The sequence below is a fragment of the Dermochelys coriacea genome, chromosome 2 (assembly GCF_009764565.3).
Source record: "Dermochelys coriacea isolate rDerCor1 chromosome 2, rDerCor1.pri.v4, whole genome shotgun sequence".
Classification (NCBI taxonomy): Eukaryota; Metazoa; Chordata; order Testudines; family Dermochelyidae; genus Dermochelys; species Dermochelys coriacea.
This window is the reverse complement of record NC_050069.1, coordinates 234,948,541-234,963,667: the sequence shown is the minus strand read 5'-3', so window position 1 is coordinate 234,963,667 and position 15,127 is coordinate 234,948,541. Positions and strand designations below refer to the sequence as shown.

General features: G+C 40.2%; 1 protein-coding gene across 4 annotated transcripts in view; it reads left to right on the top strand.

Annotated features, from left to right (window-relative positions):
* The window catches only part of PIP4K2A (phosphatidylinositol-5-phosphate 4-kinase type 2 alpha), a 179,365-nt gene that overhangs the window by 78,665 nt on the left and 85,573 nt on the right, over positions 1-15,127 (top strand). The gene's annotated exons all lie outside the window — the stretch shown is intronic.

Genomic DNA, 15,127 nt, shown 5'->3' with positions numbered 1-15,127 from the left:
GGGCCTGCCCCCCCCCCGTCCCGTTTCTGGCCAGCACTGGCTGAGCGCTGTAGTGGCTGGTGAGTGTGGGCAGGCGCCAGGCAGCGGCCAATTACATGTCACCTCTGTTGTCCACCCATTAACCCTTCACATGCTCCCTCTCCCTGCTTTTCTCCCCCATCCCTGCTGCTTCTCCATATTCCCACTGGTGAGGCTTATCCTGCTTCCAGCACAGTGCAGAGAACCAACCCCTGGTCAGAGCACTCGGCTCACCAGCAACCTAGCTGGCAGGCTCCTTTCTTCCCCTCCCCTTCCCCTCCACCCCCCACCTGTGGCTGGGCAGGTGTTCCGGGAAAACCATGAGGTATTGGGACCTGTGTGTGCCAAAGCCCTGCACAGCACTGGCACAGGGAAGCCTCTCTGCCCCTCAGCTAAGCTCTGGAGTGGGGATGAGGGGAAGCGATTTCCAGCTTGTTCACACCCCGACCCTGAGGCTCCACAGCAGCCCCCTGGTCAGGGGCTTAGCACCCTCTTCAACCCCGCACCTCCCTGTCCTAGGTCCTGCCCCCAGGGAGCATGGGGCTGCTCCATCCCCTAGGCACCGTTCCCTCCTGAGCCACCTCTCTGGCCAGTTAGCTGAAGCCCCTGGAGTCAGGTTCCCTAGGCCCTGGTGCACAATACATCTTTAGGGCTTAATTCCTATCTGCCCACACTGTAGCCGGGGTGGGGGTGGAGGGGAGACAGGAGGCATCTGGGTTATTTCAGGGGCCTGCAGCAGCCTAGAGGTGTTAGCTGTCTTTCAACATTGTGCAGGCAAGAAAGGACAAGCTGCTTCCAGCCACAGGGATGGGGGGAGAAGAAGAGATGAGCTCTGCAAAGACATGGGCCAGGACATCCATTTCCTGCCTCTCCCCCTTCCCCCCCCCCCCCAACTTGAAGCAGCTCCCGTCCCTTCTCTCCAAAACAGTGCCAAAATGCTGATGCTGGCCAAATTCTGGTGAACCCTGGCAGAAATCGTGGGGGGGCAAGTGACCCTGCGTGCCTCCCCTCCACGTGTTGCCTCGGGAAGACAGGTCCAGCCCAGGGGCCCAGCCAGGCATGGAGGGCGTAGAGTGCTGGGAAGGGAGAATTGGTTGGTTGGTCAAACCCCTGTGTGAGAGAGTGTGTGTGTGGGGGGGTAGGGATGTGTGTTTCACCCCTCCATGTGTGAACCCTAAAGCCTTAAAGATGAGAAGGCAACTAAAAATAATCCAACTACGTAGTATTTCTTTTTAACGGGGGCTCAGTCAACTTGATATTAATTTGAACGTTTGTACTGCATAGTTCTGATTGTTGCCAGTGAACGCACTTGAATATAAGTAATTTTACCAGCTGTCCCATATTCAGCATAGGGAAATATGGTCACTATTTAAATACATAAATTTTGTTTAAAATACAAAGAACAAAAAAGACCATGCATGTCTTTCTTTCAGCTCAGGATTAAACAAAGACTGTGAATGCTAGCAATATAAAAGCAGTTTCTCCTCCCTTGGTGTTCATACCTCGACTGCTAGAAAAGGGCCTCATCCTCCTGGATTGAACTAACCTCGTTATCCATAGCCTGTTTCTTGCTTGCATATTTATACCTACCTCTTGAAATTTCTACTACATGCATCTGACGAAGTGGGTATTCACCCACAAAAGCTTGTGCTCCAATAAGTCTGTTAGTCTATAAGGTGCCACGGGACTCTTTACCACTTTTACAGATCCAGACTAACACAGCTACTCCTCTGATAATAAACAAACCAGTTCACTTGTACCCTGCCAGGCCCAGGTAGTCAGATAGTAGAGAAATGTCTACCCATTCGCAAAGATCTGGAAATAAAGTACAACTTGTACAACCATGGCCATCTGCATCTGCCAAGAGAACAGCAACATAGGTTTAGTTTGTTGAAACCACTAAGGGCTGGTTTCAGAGTAGCAGCCATGTTAGTCTGTATTCACAAAAAGAAAAGGAGTACTTGTGGCACCTTAGAGACTAACAAATTACTAAGGGCTGTAATTGTGACTTTGTGCAGCGTTTAGCACAGAACAATCCAATACCATTCTAGCTTCAGCCCTGAGAGGTTGATGTGAAAAAAGACATATCATTTGAAAGGAAGGCAGAAATGTTTTGTGATTGTTAATACTTAGTCTTATCAAAGATGAGCTATCAGATATTTAATGTATTGCATATACAAATAAAATGAATGGAATTTAAATGGAAAGATAACTTGCATCAGAAGCACCCATTAGGGATCACTTGGACATGCCTATTTTGATTTTGTGATTTCACTGGGGTGGAAATACAGACATTAGTGGACTTGGGTCCTTTCATCTTCAAAGTTTCTAGCCAGCCACAACATCTATAACATGTTATGCAAGCTCCTAGCTGCAGTGTAAAAAGAAGATACACACTGGACTGTTAGAGAACAGACTAATTGTTCTCTGTCCACTCCAGCTAAATATGCAGTATCTGCAGTAAACTACTTTTATTGTATGCAGCTTAGATGTCTGTCTGCTTTGCATACAAGTAATTTATTGCTGCTTGTATTCTGACAGAATGAAATCTAATACTTAATTAGGCATTGCACTGGTAATCTAGTATTTAGGGGGAATGTATCTGAATTAAATAAGGGCCATTAATAATGCCTAACAACTTGAGTATATTCATTGCTTGATTTGAAATCATATAAAATTAGTTAAGCTTATTTTAAAATGTCACAGCGTAAGATGGCTTTTTGGGAAAACCTGTGTGCTAATTTCAGAACCATTACCAGCTAAGCCTTACTATTTATTCAATGTCCAGAAGGCTTTTATTATTCCCTTATTTGCAATTTAACTGCAACCTCTATTTTCCTGCCAGAGTGAATTCATTCCTAAACCTGCAGGAGCAAAATGAGTTGCAAACACAAATTTTGCCTGCAAGCTCCCCTCTCCCTGTGACTGACCTGCAGGTCTCAGGAGATTGGCAGTCTGATATTTTTTTCAAATTGAGCCATCTATTTAGAGTGGCACTGTCAATCTAAAGTGCCAAAATTTGCCTTTCTTAAAAAGATAAATGCCTGAATGTGCCTTTTACATACAGTGTATATGCAGTACAACCTTGCTTAGGTAAATACCATGGGGGATGAACTAAGGGAACGTTTCCTGGGCCACTTGTCACTATTGTGCAGATATTTATTTACCTAATGTAATAGGGCTGTCAAACCATTAAAAAAATTGTGATTAATTGTGAGATTAAAAAAATTGATCACAATTAATCACAGTTTTAATCGTACTATTAAACAATAATAGAATACCAATTTAAATTTATTATAAATATTTTGGGATGTTTTTCTACATTTTCAAATATATTGATTTCAATTACAACGCAGAATACAAAGTGTAGAGCTCACTTTATATTTTTTATTACAAGATAAAAGTGCAATCTGCAAGTCAAAGCATGAAGAGGGATACGAATGTTTAGCATATCTGGCACACAAGTATCTTGCAACACTGGTTTCAACAGTGCTATGCGAACACTTGTTCTCACTTTCAAGTGACATAAATAAGAAGCGGACAGCATTATTGCCTTTAAATGTAAACAAACTTGTTTGTATCAGTGACTGGCTGAACAAGAAGTAGGACTGAGTGGACTTGTAGGCGTTAAAGTTTTACATTGTTTTGTTTTTGAGTGCAGTTATTTAAAAAAAAAATTCTACATTCGTAACTTGCACTTTCACAATAGAGATTTCACTACAGTACTTGTATGAGGTGAATTGAAAAATACTATTTTGTTTATATATATCAGGGGTTCTCAAACTGTGGGGCGGGACCCCAAAGTGGTTCATGACCCTGTTTTAATGGGGTCGCCAAAGCTGGCTTAGATTTGCTGTGGCCCAGGGCTGAAGCCAAAACCTGAGCCCCATTGCCCAGGGCCGAAGATATGTGCCAGAAATGCTAAACATTCCTATCCCTCTTCATGCTTTGACTTGTAGATTGCACTTTTATCTTTTTTACAGAGCAAATATTTGTAATTAAAAATAATATATCTGCACAATAGTGACAAGTGGCCCAGGAAATGTTCCCTTAGTTCATCCCCCATGGTATTTACCTAAGCAAGGTTGTACTGCATATACACTGTATGTAAAAGGCACACTCAAGCATTTATCTTTTTAAGAAAGGCAAATTTTGGAACTTTAGATTGACAGTGCCACTCTGAAGCCTTTGGGCTTGGGGCCCCCTCAGGGGGTGGTGGGGCTCAGGCTTCAGTCCCCCCTCCTGGGGTCGTGTACTAATTTTTATTGTCAGAAAGGGGTCATGGGTGCAATGAAGTTTGAGAATCCCTGATCTGTTCTCTTGTTTAAGTGAAATTAAAACTGTCATTAATCGGGATTAATTTTTTTAAATCAAGTGAATTTGTTTTGAGTTAATTGCTTTAGTTAACTGTGATTAATTTATAGCCTTAGTAATTAATAGACAACTGTTGCTGCAGGACTGCTCCAGATCATAGGGTGTTCTGGATAGCTAAAGTTCAGATACTCAAGGTTGTAGTGCCTATGTTTATACTTGGGTTTGGCAGAATTAGGTGGAGCTGGTGGTGGGTTGTTTTTTTTTAAATGGTCATTTTGGCAGATACATATTTTACATTAAGCGTTTTTAAAAAAAATCTTTTAATTTTCTTGGTTGCATGAAATTATGGGATTTAAACATTTTTTCCTGTTTTTATCTATTGAGTTTTCACAGTTGCAGGAAATTGAGAGGACTGTCCAATTTTGAACTTTTGTACTTATTGTAGTACAAAACATTTAGCTTCCCAAGTTGGTCTTAGGAGAGGCATTGCAGCACTTTGCTGTCTGAACAGACTGAATAATCTTTCCACAGACTCTGAAGTTACTGATACTCCAAATGCACATAATTCCGCACCGGACATGACAGGCAATGATTTTTTTTAACTTCTCCAAGATTAAAGTACTAGTACACTATCATTACTGGGCACTTCACATGCCATGTATAATCAGAATCGTTCCTGAGCTCTTCTGTCTTTCATGGGAAAAATAACACAGCATATTTTCATAGTTGCTAAAATTGCGTGACATCTGAGCTTGACAAATGGATCAAACGCTTTACAATTGGCAAAAAGAGATCCTGATCCATAGTGTCCATCAAATATATTGTGCGGTATAGTTTGCTTTAGTTTGCTTTGAAATTCTGATGTGAAAAGCATGCATTGCAGATGAAAGGAGTTGCCTTTTGGAGCCCACTGACTTGAGGTTTCACTTCTTTTAAGGTACCATGTACATAAGCAGCAACTTTTAAATTGCAGTAAAGCAGCATATTCTTTTGATGTATGAGGTAGATTTGTTTCTAATTGCAAATGAACCCCAAAGATTTTTCCAAAAAATACACAGAAAAGATAACTTGCATTACCATTCTCACTGGTTTCCATTGTCCTCAATCATTCATTTTAGTTTCATTGTCTTCTTTGAGGTGACTGCATCATACTCTTTAAAGAGAGAGTCTGTTATGCTGTCCCAATGGCCAGGAATGAATCTTGCTGCCTGGATCCAGGAAAACCAGCATGATGGCACAACACAAGGGAGCACATGCAAATTTCTTAGGCTCACATTGTTGGCATCAGACTTTATTTAAAAAAAAAAAAAAAAGCTCGCCTTTGCTTGTTTTCATATTTATATATTACTGGAAAATGTAACACAAATGTGTTCGACCACACAACACATCAGTTTTGATTGCATAGTCAATGGCTACATGCAAAAGATGAGCAATATATGGAACATGCATCTGATGTGCATACACATGAAGCAGAGCGAATAAGTTCGAACCACAGGCAACATTTGGAATCTCTTCAAAGCACAGAAAATGGAAAATCCACAGCTGCTGCTTTTGTCTCATTCTTCCCAAACTGTTTTACAAACCTGTTACCTTTCCTTGACTTTCTTTTAATTTCAGGTGATACTTACTGTTGAGATATTCAGCATTATGATTTCTTTCTCTATATTTCTAGTTTGCAGCACAGAATGTCCGCGGCTCCCTTTCCAAACTTTTTCACTGTTTCAAATTCCAGGTCAGAGGATTCCTGTAGACCAGTGGTTCCCAACCTTTCTTTTGGGAATAGCACACCTGAAATGCTGCCACCGAAAAGTGGCAAGAAGTGTCGCCGCCGAAATGCCGCCGGGGGGTGTCCTGCGGGCGCACAAAATGGCCTTGACGGGCGCCATGGCATCCGCAGGCTCCACTTTGGGGACCCCTGCTGTAGAGTTTTTCTTTTGCAACCTGTTACTGACATATAACAAATATGGACTTATTTTCCCTAAAGAAAGTACCTTCTTTGTTACTGAGTAGGTTAATAGTGTCCTGTTTTAAATCATGAATTGAAAGATGACAAATCCACCCTTATGTGACTAAAAAGAAAAAAAAAAGTTCGGACACGTGCTTAATTTTGAGAGAGAGAGAGAGAGAGAGAGAGAGAGAGAGAGAATGAGGCTGGTACCAGAGATTGCACTGAAAGTACCTTTCCCATTTCACTACAAATGGGTATAATTTTATTTCATTTATGCTGTAAGTGATAATTCTCTTGACTAACTGTAATTATATTAATATACTTGGTTTTGAGTCCTTTGCAAACAGGAATCATTTCTTTATTTTTCTCCATGCATGAAGCCTTATACTTGGTGCATATTAATCATCTTTTGTGGGAAATCATTATAGACTTGACTTCATTGCACTCAAGAGCAACAGCTAAGAAGAAAATGAATGTTTCAGCAGTTTTATTTCATGCCTTTTGCCAATAAAACAGTTCCATCTATTTTTTTAAACTTTTGAGTTATAGCTGTTGTAATGCAGTTTTCATTTATAGCTGTTGGTGTTACACTCTTAACCTTGAAAATGACATTTCATTTATTAACAATTTTGTTTTGTTTTCCCTCCTCCCTTTTCTCTAATGGAGTTTAAATCAATAACTTTTCTTTACTCTTGTGAACAAGCAGCATTGGTATAAGTGCTATTCTGAGAGGCATGTATGCTTAACTTCCGTATGGAGGCATGCACAAAATACTTTGTGTCAGATTTCATATAAATATTATGTACTTTAAGTCCTGTGTCGGAGGAGGCCTTAAAACAAAGAGCATGAGAATGAATGTTATCCCAAAACAGATTTATCATTGGTTTAAAACACTTAAAAGGTATAAAATATCTGATATGTGGCTTACTCTTTAAAAGCTGATTACTTGTTTTATTTACTTATTGGTAGTAAGTGAAAAAGTTAACAGCCCCCATTGTGACATGAGACTAAAAATTACAGTGTTAATGTTAGGTTTCAGAGTAGCAGCCGTGTTAGTCTGTATTTGCAAAAAGAAAAGGAGTACTTGTGGCACCTTAGAGACTAACAAATTTATTAGAGCATAAGCTTTCGTGAGCTACAGCTCACTTCATCGGATGCATTTGGTGGAAAAAACAGAGGGGAGATTGATATACACACACAGAGAACATGAAACAATGGGTTTATCATGATGTTAGCTGTAGCTCACGAAAGCTTATGCTCTAATAAATTTGTTAGTCTCTAAGGTGCCACAAGTACTCCTTTTCTTACTGTAAGGAGAATGATCACTTAAGATAAGCCATCACCAGCAGCAGGGGGCAGAAGGAGGAAAACCTTTCATGGTGACAAGCAAGGTAGGCTATTTCCAGCAGTTAACAAGAATATCTGAGGAACAGTGGGAGGTAGGGTGGGGGGGGGGGGAGAAATAACATGGGGAAATAGTTTTACTTTGTGTAATGACTCATCCATTCCCAGTCTCTATTCAAGCCTAAATTAATTGTATCCAGTTTGCAAATTAATTCCAATTCAGCAGTCTCTCGTTGGAGTCTGTTTTTGAAGCTTTTTTGTTGAAGGATAGCCACTCTTAGGTCTGTGATCGAGTGACCAGAGAGATTGAAGTGTTCTCCAACTGGTTTTTGAATGTTATAATTCTTGACGTCTGATTTGCATCCATTCATTCTTTTACGTAGAGACTGTCCAGTTTGACCAATGTACATGGCAGAGGGGCATTGCTGGCGCATGATGGCATATATCACATTGGTAGATGCGCAGGTGAACGAGCCTCTGATAGTGTGGCTGATGTGATTAGGCCCTATGATGGTGTCCCCTGAATAGATATGTGGACAGTGTTGCAACGGGCTTTGTTGCAAGGATAGGTTCCTGGGTTGGTGGTTCTGTTGTGTGGTGTGTGGTTGTTGGTGAGTATTTGCTTCAGATTGGGAGGCTGTCTGTAAGCAAGGACTGGCCTGTCTCCCAAGATCTGTGAGAGTGATGGGTCGTCCTTCAGGATAGGTTGTAGATCCTTGATGACGCGTTGGAGAGGTTTTAGTTGGGGGCTGAAGGTGATGGCTAGTGGCGTTCTGTTATTTTCTTTGTTGGGCCTGTCTCGTAGTAGGTGACTTCTGGGCACTCTTCTGGCTTTGTCAATCTGCCTCCCCACCTCAGCTGGTGGGTATTGTAGTTGTAGGAATGCATAATAGAGATCTTGTAGGTGTCCGTCTCTGTCTGAGGGGTTGGAGCAAATGCGGTTATATCGTAGAGCCCGGCCGCAGACAATGGATCGTGTGGTATGATCTGGATGAAAGCTAGAGGCATGCAGGTAGGAACAGCGGTCAGTAGGCTTCCGATATAGGGTGGTGTTTATGTGACTATCGCTTACTAGCACTGTAGTGTCCAGGAAGTGGATCTCTTGTGTGGACTGGTCCAGGCTGAGGTTGACGGTGGGATGGAAATTGTTGAAATCCTGGTGGAATTCCTCAAGGGCTTCTTTTCCATGGGTCCAGATGATGAAGATGTCGTCAGTGTAGCGCAAGTAGAGTAGGGGCATTAGGAGACAAGAGCAGAGGAAGCGTTGTTCTAAGTCAGCCATAAAAATGTTGGCATACTGTGGGGCCATGCAGGTACCCATCGCAGTGCCGCTGACTTGAAGGTATACATTGTCCCCAAATGTGAAATAGTTATGGGTGAGGACAAAGTCACAAAGTTCAGCCACCAGGTTAGCCGTGACATTATCGGGGATACTGTTCCTGACGGCTTGTAGTCCATCTTTGTGTGGAATGTTGGTGTAGAGGGCTTCTACATCCATAGTGGCTAGGATGGTGTTTTTAGGAAGATCACCAATGGACTGTAGTTTCCTCAGGAAGTCAGTGGTGTCTCGAAGATAGCTGGGAGTGCTGGTAATGTAGGGCCTGAGGAGGGAGTCTACATAGCCAGACAATCCTGCTGTCAGGGTGCTAATGCCTGAGATGATGGGGTGTCCAGGATTTCCAGGTTTATGGATCTTGGGTAGCAGATAGAATACCCCAGGTCGGTGTTCTAGGGGTGTGTCTGTGCGGATTTGTTCTTGTGCTTTTTCAGGGAGTTTCTTGAGCAAATGCTGTAGTTTCTTTTGGTAACTCTCAGTGGGATTAGATGGTAATGGCTTGTAGAAAGTGGTGTTGGAGAGCTGCCTAGTAGCCTCTTGTTCATACTCCGACCTATTCATGATGACGACAGCACCTCCTTTGTCAGCCTAGCAGCCATGTTAGTCTGTATTCGCAAAAAGAAAAGGAGTACTTGTGGCACCTTAGAGACTAACAAATTTATTAGAGCATAAGCTTTCGTGAGCTGCAGCTCACTTCATCGGATGCATTTGGTGGAAAAAACAGAGGGGAGATTGATATACACACACAGAGAACATGAAACAATGGGTTTATCATACACACTGTAAGGAGAGTGATCACTTAAGATAAGCCATCACCAGTAGCAGGGGGGGAAAGGAGGAAAACCTTTCATGGTGACAAGCAAGGTAGGCTATTTCCAGCAGTTAACAAGAATATCTGAGGAACAGTGGGGGGTGGGGGAGGAGAAATGTTGTTTGAGATATGATGATTATGTGTTCATAAGAGCCTGAGGCTACACTACACCACAGATTTCTGCCAGAATCACTCCGTTGGTCAGGGATATGATGAGATGTAATCCCTGAAGCTCTGCCAGCAGAAGCCCAGAGAGTAGTCGGTTATACTAGCAAAACTGTTCTTTTGCTAGTGTAGCTTGTTTCACAGGGTGGGGGGTGGTCGTGGTGGAATAAGCTATACCAGTAAAAGTGCAGTTTTGCTCGTACAACAACATCCATGCTAAGAATGTTTTGCTGGTACGGTATACGGACATAGCTATACCAGCAAAACATTTCTGGTGTAGACATGGCCTGATTCTCCATTCCATTGCACTGGTTTTATTTTGGCCTCTGAAGTGAGTTACATCAGCATAAAACAGGGGTAATGAAGTGGAGAATCAGGCCCTTTGACCCCTGCTCCCCCCCTCTTGTATCTAAAGCTGCTTTATCTGTATGGTTACAGTTTCCACAGTGAGATGACCTGGTATCCCTTTCTTTGTTGCAAAGAGCTACAAAACTAGTCAGGTTAAAACTAACCTACAGAAGGTTTTTGTAGCAGTGTCTGAAGAATTAGACGTTGTGCTTGAAAGATTTAAGTTAATTGATGGCCTGTACTGCTAGGAGTTGTCATTCCTTAGGTGAGGCATTAAAGGTCACATTTGGTTTTATGAGATATTTTTTTGTTCTAGAAGAGACAAAGATTGAGAACTGACTGTCATATAGTCTAAGACTGAGTGAATACCTTAAAACTGTTTTTTCTCAAACGAAAAGTTAAATCCCATTAGGATGCATTCATGCCTCTTTCTGATGTCAGGTTTCAGAGTAGCAGCTGTGTTAGTCTGTATCTGCAAAAAGAAAAGGAGTACTTGTGGCACCTTAGAGACTAACATTTATTTGAGCATAAGCTTTTGTGATTATCACTACAAAAGGTTTTTTTTTCCCTCTCCTGCTGGTAATAGCTCACCTTACCTGATCACTCTCGTTACACTGTGTATGGTAACACCCATTGTTTCATGTTCTCTGTGTATATGAAATCCCCCTACTGTATTTTCCACTGCATGCATCCGATGAAGTGAGCCGTAGCTCACAAAAGCTTATGCTCAAATAAATTTGTTAGTCTCTAAGGTGCCACAAGTACTCCTTTCCTTTCTGATGTATTTTTCTTCATACTCTAGCAAAAGAGCTTGCTGGAAGGAATGTTTGTGGAAAACAGTGAATTTTATGTGAATTCTGGAGAAATCAAATTTTGGATATGTAAATACAAATATTTCCACCATACAGCTGATTCTTAGTTACATTTATTCAGTCAGAGAACAAAAATGATAGCACATGACTGTGGGTCCAATTAAAACTAAGCTAACTAATTAAAACTAAAAAAAAGTCTTGGTCTATAGATTGTCCATGAGCAGTCTGGTGTGATAATTTCATAACTGATCACACCATACTGCTCATGGACAATCTATAAACCAAGACTTTTAGCCATAGAAATTTTTCAGCAAATTATAACAGTGAACAGATTTAAGAAAATCTGATGGTGTTCAGATAATTAATGCATATAAAATCCTAAATTTGCTGAATAAATTAAATTTACATTAAATGGGTTATTTTTTCAAGATGTGTGAATTAAACATAATTAGTAGTTTTTATTTTAATACTTAAAACACATAAGTATCAAGAGAAATTTAGCGTGTGTTTTGAGATTGCTTGTGACCAGAATACAGACACACATTGGTGTTGCTTTGGCAACATGTGGTTGTGCCTACTTGAAGATCTGTTCTCCTTCATTCCAGGAAGCAGCCAGAATTCAATGGGCAGAGTGCCTGTCTGCTACTTGAAAGCACAGGACACTTTTAAATTTTACTACCTGAAAGAGTAGGTAATTTTATGCAAGAAAATCTAAACATCTATGTTTATCTGTTATAACTATTATACTATAAGATATCTATATGCTTCTCTCTTATATCATCCAGCTTTTTGTATGATGGTTAAGTATGGTCCTATATCATTACTGAATCATAAGTGCAGGTTGTTCCAGTATGAATTTATGAAGTATAGTGCAATCAACCAAAGACTGCATATTTTAGGCGGTAGTGAGTGCTCAGTGAACAGTTCTTGCTGCTTTTATTGTTCATTGTATTTAATGAGAATGTGTCAGTGATTTATTAGATTCTGTAGATGCTTTTACAAGTAGGTCTTGAAAAAATTACCGAACACCTACTAATCCAGGGATTCTAAGGCTGCTCAGACTTCTGGGAGAAAGGAGCGTTCTTCCTAGAACTGCTTGGATACTGTGATATGTGCAGAATGGTGCACCACTTTGCCCATCCCCAAAGACTTTGCTTTTGGGCCCGGTTAAATAACTCCAGTGCCTATGTCTGTAGTTGCTCAGAGCTTTCCAAAACAGCACTGAAGTAAAATTGATTGATTCTAATCACTTTCACTGCTCCCTGCAAGGATCTGAGTAACTGCAATGAAACTTTGAGGAGTCCTGCTGTCACTGGGGAAAGTTGTAAGCAGCAGAGATGGCAGTGGAGCTATCTGGCTGCAGACTTAGGAAGGCAGCACTGCATTGGTTTACACTCACTTCACATTTGTAAGGGCTACAGTCTTAATTTTTATTTTGAGAGAAAGATCAGTTTCTCCAAAAGTTCATGGTAAGTAGATTTTTCAAACCACTATTCTGATTCAGTGAAATCTTCCTGTACCTCTCTGTCTGTAATATTTACAATGAAACTTCAGGAAATTAGAATCCTACATATTAAGTCATCTCTACCCCATATCCTTGCCAGTGCAGGACTCTTCCGTGGTGGGAAAACGAAAGCTCTCACTCTGCATTTGGCTCCACATAGAGGGAGGCTTTCCCATGTTTAAAACCTCACTGAAGCTCACAGGGTGCTGCATGAGCACAAAGATCTGCCAATGCAAATACAATTTCAGGACCAGGATCCAGAACCCTGGAAGAGCCATGACTAAAGATACTTTCTGTATTTGGTGGTTTTTCTCATGGGTTTTTCACTAATGGTTTGAAAGGATTGAGCACTTGATCAGAAACAAAAATAGCCCATTTTCAGGTAGTAGTTTATGCCAGGCAGTCATTAGCGATTGAAATTGTTTTTCCACTATGTTACCTAGTTAAAACTTGCTGTAGTCCACTGAGAGCAACCAGTACTAATTATTGTGTTTGTTAAACTGTGGTTCTAATCCTGTGCTGGAAAATTTAAGAGACTAATAAATAAATCGACAAAAACATGTTTGTTTGCAAAAGAGGTGAAGTACCTGTGAAGTTTCTTTGTGGTGTATGAAAACAATTGCATTTATTTTTTGAACATAAATATTAGTAATGAACTTAAAGGTTTGACATAAGTGGTCATTTTTGAAATTTTAAATATAAGCCTAAAACATTCCATAGTTTAAAGGGATACTGTCAAGTCAGATTTGCCCAGAATTTAGGCTTTATTAAAACAAGCTTACAATATTCCAAAATTAAGGCGAGTAAATGTTTCTGTTAATTTAAGAATAAAATTCCGGTGGAAACAGGATAACCCAAACATTCTTCCTCAGGGTTTGCATCCCAGACATAGCAGCATTATGCATGAACAAGAACTTGAAATTAACTAGAAACTAATGGATTTTTTTTGTCCAGATAGGCAGTGCAAAAAGTAAAGCCCTAATTCTCCAATTTATCCCAAGTTAGTGAGGCTCCATGCAGATTCAAGTATTTGCCCTCATGTTAATCAAGGCCTAAGTTATATATATTACATATATCACATAAGTTGCATATGTCCTGTCCAGGATTGGAGCCTAAATGAAATATACATAAAAATTAAAATTCTATGTTTTAATAATAAATGGGACATGGGCAAAGAAGTTTGTTGTGTTTTTTGTTTTGTTTCTAACACTTTTAACCTGACATTGTTCTTTTAAGCAGTTGCTCTTTTAAATCTGTTTGGCTAGTATCGAAAGGTATCTTATCTTTCCCTAGTTTCTCTGCACTTTTCCCTTCTACCACAACTTTCGACAAAAAAAACGCATCAATGAGACACATTATACCTCATAAAAACCAAAGAATGTCTTCTCGGTTAAAAAGTGCAAGAAACATAAATGAGATCATTAGTGATATTATTCATTGGTAATATGTCTGGTTCTGTTATTTCTATGATTTTACGTGAAAAATATTACACGTTTTATTTTTACTTAGAATTATTATACTATCATCAGTAGGTTGCTCCTCTGAAATCTGACAATAAAATCTGGTAGAATTGTTTGTTAATGAATCTGACAATGCAGATTTAATACAGGAATTAAACTGGGACCTAATTGTAATCATTAGTATATTACACTGGTTTAATGTGATACATTACCATGAAATTCTTCATTGTAACAAGGGCTTTCATTGAATTACATTTTATAGCTGCCCTATAAGGAACCATTATCATTGAAACAAAAGCAAATTCTAAATACAAGTGGGTTTTTTTGTTTTGTTTTTAAAGACTTTCTGGATCCCTGGATGTCCTTAGAATTTAGGGGGTCACTTTTTAGTATGGTACCTATTCAGTCTCTGTCACTCCTGATATGACTGAAGATGACTTCAGGAACTACTCAAAGCACTTCTCTGTCCTACTTTTCTTCAGGTCCATAGCTGAGCACATTGCCTCCATGGCATTTCCAGGCTCTGTTAACCCAGAAGCACAGGGCCAAGTTACCTCCATGGCAGCTTGTTGTGCTATCGCTAGGCCATGGCCTCTGCTCAAATCAATATTATTGCCATCTAATTATCTGTATTCTTAGTTCTTTCAACTCCTCATTCACTATGGTGGTGATAGTACTGCACCAAACAGACAATAATGGGAATTGCATTCAAATCAATCTGTAACAGTCCTTAAAATCATTGCAAATAATACTTACTCTGAGGTGTTTAAAAGGTGGAGTGTGAGAAGATGTGTAAGAAGAAATGTTTAAATCAAGGCATCTATTTTCAATACAGTTGCAGTAGTAGGACTCAAGCACATACCGAGAGGAGAGGGAAGAGACTCTGGTTCATAGGCTATAAGGGAAAGTAGTAATTAGTGTATGAAATGTGGCAAAATTTTGACAAATGATCTGGAGTAGAAAAGTAACTCTGTCCAATAAACAGGAGCAGCATTTTCAGGGTAAAACACAATTTCTACTCTGATTTCAGATCCTGATTAACATTCCTGAGAAGTACTTTCCAAGAG